Here is a 7,184-nt window from a genome sequence, read left to right as displayed (position 1 = left end):
TGAAAATATACACTATGAGCAAGATTGCCTTTGGAATAATCAGCACTTCTATTTGTGGTATCTAATCCATTATAAGAAATATTAAGACAAAACTAGAAAATCTTAAGCAACATTAAATGGCAAGGGGGAGACTTGGAGGAGAATTCTACCTTTGGGGGATGACATACAACTGAACACCGGAAGAGTTGTAGCACCACTGGGATTTAAGGGGTGGGGGGAGGGCAATGCAAAGGGGATAAATAGATGATCTCACCCTCCTGGCCTGCCACACAGATTGCGGAGCAACTTCTCTGCCCCAAAATTCTGGCAGAAAGTTAAACTTAGACATAGGATGGTCTTCTAGACACAGGGCCATGCTCCTCATGGCAGCAGCTGCCTCAGTGAGGGGACACCTGCCCCTTTGAGGCTCTCTCTCTGGTGGCTGGGTGGGTGCCGAGATTCTCATCTCATCAGGATAAATGAGGGACGATGGGAACGATGTGTCTTTCTTCACGTGATGCAAGGCCACACGGTGCCATTGCTTCAGCATGTACCTGGCATCCCTCCCTAAAAGCCACTCTGTGACATTAATATCATTCCCATTTTACAGAGGAGGAACCTGAAGTCAAATATCAGTGAATGGCAGAGCTGGAGTTGGAGTGTCAAACCCATGCTCCCAACCATGGGACAACACCTTCTCCTAAATTAAGTGGGAGAATAATGGGCCTCTGGCATAGGAGCACAGAATTCCTTACACTCTATTTAAATGTTTTCAATATTAACTAGATTTAAAATGTGACTATCAAGTCACTCTCCTTTTTTCATCTACTGTAGGTCTAAAGAAGTGCAGTCTGCCTTGAGCAAATTGTACAGAACAATAGCCTGCTGGCAAACAGCATGTGGAAATGCTTGCTGACACAGACTAAAAGTGAGCTTGAACAACTTTTTCATTTCCAAAAGAGACCTTTTAAAATACTTTCTTTTAGAGAGTAACCACAAGACAAGGTTATACTTTGAGAAAACAAGTTTGGGTGGAGAAGATTAGAGTTGAAAAAAAAATATTATTCTACTTTTTACAAGTCAGAAACCATATGGAATTTTCACTCTCATGTAACTCATAAATGACTTTGCCTGGTTTTCTTGAAACTTGACCCTCCAGACTCCAAACTCAGCAAAATCTGAGGATGAGTTGGTGTCTAGAACGAATACTCTACAGGCGAGCCTGTTACACAAGACCAATTGTTCCGGAAGCAGGGGAGACTTACAGGCTGAGAGAAATGAGACATCTTTTTCAGCCATCAGTTTTTGACCTGATCTTACCTCTCAAAGCCCAAGCAACTTTTCTATTTCTGGACTAAAAAAGTATTCTTCTTTTCATTCACTTTTGATGTTTTCCAAGGAAATGAGGATGTTGGGTACGTGACCCTATTAGCATCCTTATGCCATGATCTATACATAAAGCAGACAAGGTTGAATTAAAACATTGAGACTCCTTGACCACCTAATAATTTGAGGCTCTTAGGATTAATTTTTTTAGATATTTGTTTGGCATTTATTTATTGAAGTATAGTTGTGACTGAGAGGAGAAATTTTTGTTTTTTCACTTAATGATATTTTACACTTTGGCAGAAGCAGGACCAATATGCATTTTGTCAGTTACCTAAGGAAACTGTGGAAACTAGAGGTAGTTGGCATAAATTTTCATTATATTCTTATAATGTTTGGGTGAATCTTTACGGATTCCTGGGCTATACTGATCCTCAAGAAAGTTCTGAAGCAAGATTTCCCTTGTATCAGTTAGCATTTGCTGAGTAACAAATCATCACAAAATGTAATGGCTTAAGACAGCCATTGTTATGTTAATATATGAGTCTACTTGGCAAGTCTGCTGAACTGAGCCAGGTTTGACTGATATTGTCTGGATTCTTCATGTGTTTCCTGTTAGCTGCTGGGTTGGTTGAGATCTGGCTAGTTTAGGAAGGTCTCTGTTGGCACAAATAATCTCTACACCAGTCTCTCATTTTCCAGCTGGCTAGACCAAAATGTTCCTTAATTTGGAGGCAGAAGTTCAAAGTTGGGAAAGCTGAATCACATGAAGTCTTTTATCATCTGGCTTCAAATTGGCATGTCATCATTGCTGCTTCATTTTATTAGCCAGAGCTAGTCACTAGACCAGTGGGATTTAAGATATGGGAAAATGGACTCTACCAATCCATAGAAGGAACAATAAAGTTGCATTGCAGTGGGCAATGAATAAATGAGGGTGAGTGGAGAATTGAGGCCATATTTGCAACGTCTACCAACGGCCTGTAACAGTGAGTTTATGAAGTGAATGAAGTCAGTCCTTAGTAACACCATGTTCCCTTTCTTATACCCTATGTTAGTTGAAAGTTTAATGGATTCAAAGTCCAAAGACCAGGTTCAGGTTCCAGCTGTGCTATTTCTTCTGGAAAGTCATTTTGCTCTCTGAGCATTAACATGCTAGTCTTTAAAATGTTGTGCTATCTGCCTTCTGAGGGTTTTTTTGCTATATAAACTCTTATGCATTTGATAAATAACGTTGATAGAACCTCTGTCTGAGATGTTCAAAGGCTTTATGTTGGTTCTTGGCTACTGAAGCACCTCCTACCCATCCTTGCCCCATGCAACTATCTTCTGCTCCACGTAGGTTTGCTTTCAAAACCCCTCCTCACTCCCCAGTCTGGACCTTCCCCAATTCTCATGGTGGCCCCAACAAAAGTAAATTCTCCTAATTTTTTCTTGCCTTGAAATTATTTAGCTAATTGATAAATGATTTCAGCCTAAAATGATGTTGATTCTATATAAAACTGGCATTTTAACCTCAGCCTTCTGAGGATGTCAGAATTGTTCCTACATTTCTGTTAAGCTTCTGTGGGTTCTCAAAGTGCTTTGCATGCACCTCTTCGATAATTACAACCATGTCTTGTTCTTACAACTGATAAGAACTTGACTAGATATCCAAAGCCCCGGTCCCGACAGGGACTAGTTGTGGGATTTGGGGGCATATCACCTCAGTTTACACTTTTTCTCACCTCTGAACTGAGGATATTTGTCAAATCGACCTTGAGAGGCCCTTCCAATTCTGAAAATGTATGCTAATCTAGAATATTTACAAAGTGAAACACGGAGAATTCAGGATTATTTTGAATATTTCTTTATTTTGCGACTTAGTAGATCAAGTTATTTCATAACCAATGAAAACTTAGAAAAGAGGAAATCATAATCATAATGAAAATAGCTAATATTTATTGAGAAGACTTAAATTCCTGCTTGACAAAAAGTTGTTTCCTATAAAAGTGTTTGACTGTGAATTGAAGAATTATCACACTGTAAACAATGGTTATGTCTTATACAAGAAATATTTCCTATGTAGATGAATGGATAATAGAAAGAGAAAGACAAAAAGCAAGAAAGAAGAGAGAAGAGAAAGTAGCACTCACTAAACTCTTACTCTGTGTGGTGGGAAACGGTCACAGAAGCATGAGGCCAAGATTTCCCCACATTCGAGGTCCCTTTCCTCGCAGGCCCTCAGTCAGGCTACATCCCCCGCCTCTTGTTGATGGTTGCATCTGGGTGCCTGGGTGCCAACTAATGGACTGTGATAGAAGTGAGGTGTTCCATCTCTGGTGACTTTAAAAAGCCTCCTGACCTTGCTTCTCTGACGCTTTCCCCCACATCGAGCTTACCTCGATGGCGCTGATGTCCCAGATGTTGTTGAAAGTCATTTATTGAAGGCAGCACTAGGGCTAGCAACCTGCTACCTTGAAGGAGAGGCTTGAGGCCAAAGAGGCATGCCTGCCTAGAAATACAGTGGACTGTTTGAACTGTGATACATTTGGGAGTCCGTGGGTTGCAACAGTTGAACACATCCTGATGAACATACAACATTAATTTTCAAATCATCTCTATACAATGGATGCTCTTTTTTTTTTTTTTTAAATAGAGGAAAAACTGAGGCTCAAAGTGAGGAGGTGACTTTCTTTCTCCGGTTATACAAGTGAGAAAGCAAAGATTAAACTTGGGTCGGTGTAACTCTGCTCACCCAGGGACTGAGAATATTTGTTCATGCATAGAGGAGAGTCTACTAGAGTTTTACTATAGAAATTCTCATCATACTTTTTTACATGTTGGAAAAAACCCCACCTTTTTATGAATTAATGAGCTAAGATAAGTGATTCCTGCCACATTCCGAAGCTAATATGAGCAAGAGGCAGTCTGTCCCGTAATAGTGTTCAAGTCATAATCTAAATCTGTCATTTGCTGGCTCTATGACTTAGGCAAGTCATTTAACTTATATGAGTCTGTTTTCCAAGCTGGAAAATTAAAGTAAAAAAAAAAAAGTAGATTTGCCTAAGAATGATCGGTGAATGGTTACCTGTCAGAGTTTCCTATCCCCTCTTCCCTTTTGGCAATAGTCTTTTCTCAAAAACAAGAAATGAAGAAACTTGCACTCAACTGTATCTTATACAGTCACTTTGTCTAGTGTTGTAAAAACCTTAAAAAAATAGGGTTGAGTATGAAATGAAGTGATATTTTGAAAATTAAAAGAAATAGTAAATGTGAAGCACTTAGCGCAGTACCCAGCCTCTGCTAGGTAGCCTGTAACAGGTAAAATCATGTCATGATTTTTTAAAGTAAGGGGAAATAAACCCTTACGAGCGCAGTGTTTGGGTGTTATGTTCAGAGTTGTTCAAACATTCTGGGCTTCTTTTTCCTGCATTTATTGATTGAGCTGTGATTTGCTTTACGATTAGCATAAGTCATAAGCCTCCTGCTCTGTTTTTCAGGAAAAGGGGGTAATTTGGGCTGCAGCCATGCTCTCATTAGAGAAAATGAGGGCAGTTAATGGTTAGTGTTCAAAAACAAGGAAGCTCTTTCAGTTGCTTAGTAACTGAAGCTGGGGGGTGGCCAGAGACTGTGTAAACAGTGAAGAAGAGAAGAGCAGAGAGGAGTGTTAAAAACGAATTTAATGCCCAGGTCATTCCTAGGTGGGTGAAAAGAGATTTACATAGCTCTGGTATTTATAAGCTTATTTGCTTCATGAGTGAAAAATTTAATGAAATATTTTAAAATTCAGCAGTGGTAAGTCACAGTGGACATTTCACTGTTCTAATGCAATATGTAAACTATTTAGCATGTTAATTGCAAATGCAATATGGGAATGATTAGAAGGCCTCGGATGGAAACCCATCCTTCTGCACAGACGCTGCTGCCACCGCGTGGACAAAGCTGGGAGCCTGACGGGCTGAAGGGGAAGGAATGGGCATGCGAGGGTCCGTTTGTTGGGAAAAGTAGTGTCTGCAGTTTCGCTCAGGTATCCCTTAGATTAATTTTGAAAAATTTCAAGTACATTTTTAAGTTTGTGTGTAGAAATTTCCATTATAAGTTCAAATGGTGGTAAGGAATAAATATAGTTTCCTGTGGTTGTGGATATCGACACTTTAAAATAAAACTGCTGTATCTGCCTTTAAATATATACAATGGACTGTAAGTGGCAAAGGGATTTGATATACACTGTTATCCACTGTAATGTTACAGGAACAAGAAATTATATATGAACAATTTCACACAACTCCTTTTTCTCTTCAAACTTATATTTGAATTTTACTCCCCCCAAATACTTATTGTGATGTTTTATGCATATATATCTTATGTATAAGTATATAATGTTATATTTAAATTCTAATTTACATACTTATTTTTGTTACAGAGGAATATATATAGCATTATATATAACAAAATATTTATGTGACTAGAGGCTTTAGTTATCTGCATTTTCTACCTTTACAATTGATGAAAAATTTAAGTGTTGATTAATAATTATTAAAAATTAAAAAGCAGTGTTATATTTGGAAATATAAATCATAGATGTATAGGGATTTTAAAAAATTAATTCAATTATCTATGATAAATATTCATTGCTAGAATGAGAGGTCAGTATCTATATATTCATATTCTCTATATTTATCATTTTTTTTTTTAGGTTTAAGCCTCAACAAACTTTCATTCACAGGAAGTAATAGGACTGGAAGAACTTTTATTATGCAATGTAACTCAATTATTTGAATGGTTTCTAAGTCACTTGCTAGATATAACCTAGTACTCTTTCAAGATACATATTTTTAATGATCAGTGGGCACCTGTTTTAGTTTTGCCTTAGAACTATTAAGAGCAAAACAATTGAAAGCTACCTGACCTGCAAAAGAGTTGGAAATCCAGTCATTAGAATCATTGACTTTCTCCGCGCAGATGTCAACATTTAAAATGTCCTTGTGATGGATGCCCCATAGATATTTGTATCCCAAACAGTGTGCCTCTATAATCTTCAGTTATGTAGGCATTAAGTTCTTTTTTGGGGGGAAACTGTTGCAGCTCATGGGATCCTAGTTCCCCAACCAGTGTTTGAACCTGGGCCGCAGCGGTGAAAGCACTGCGTCCTAACCACTAGACACCGGGGAATGCCCCAAGCTCTTCGTTTTTTTTTTTTATTAACTAACTTATTTTAACTGGAGGCTAATTACTTTACAATATTGTGCCCTTCTTTTTTAATGGGAGAAAGGGGAGAGGAAACAGAGTTCTCCAACAATGCAGCCCACGCCACACGACCTAACAACGCAGTCACTCAGCTCCACAGGTGACCAGAGACTACCCAGGCCATCGGGTTTATCAGTTTTATACATTACCAAGGTTATCAGCTTTAGAAGCAAGTACAAATGGAATTCGAAGATAAAAGGGGAGTATATTCTCTTTAAATTATTTGAATATATACCTGTTCCTTGCAAAGTCTGTGTGCATATCAGGTTGAAATCACTGGTTTATTCCAAAAGCCAGACTATGATGAAGCTTCCCCTCTGATACTAAATAGGACCATGGCAGCAGGGGCTCAGGGGAGCACAGTTAAATTTTCCAAATGTTAAATTTAAATAACTCTTCTTTTTTTTTGTAATGTCTTCTGAGTTGGAAAAAAAAAAGTGATTTTGAAAGCCCATGCTATGTTGGTGTCTCACTTATAGAGCTTTCAAATTGTGCCAGTTAGGATAGCCTGAATTAGGCTGAGGCAACAGGTCCGAATCTCAGTGATGAGAACAAGGTTCATTTCTGCTCACGCTGTATGTTCATTGCAGGTCGGATATGCTTCTGCTCCATGCCTAAGACCATGATATAGCAGCACCTCTCTGGGCAGC

The sequence above is a fragment of the Cervus canadensis genome, chromosome 25 (genome assembly GCF_019320065.1).
Source record: "Cervus canadensis isolate Bull #8, Minnesota chromosome 25, ASM1932006v1, whole genome shotgun sequence".
Taxonomy (NCBI): domain Eukaryota; kingdom Metazoa; phylum Chordata; class Mammalia; order Artiodactyla; family Cervidae; genus Cervus; species Cervus canadensis.
Note: the sequence above shows the minus strand (reverse complement) of the source record.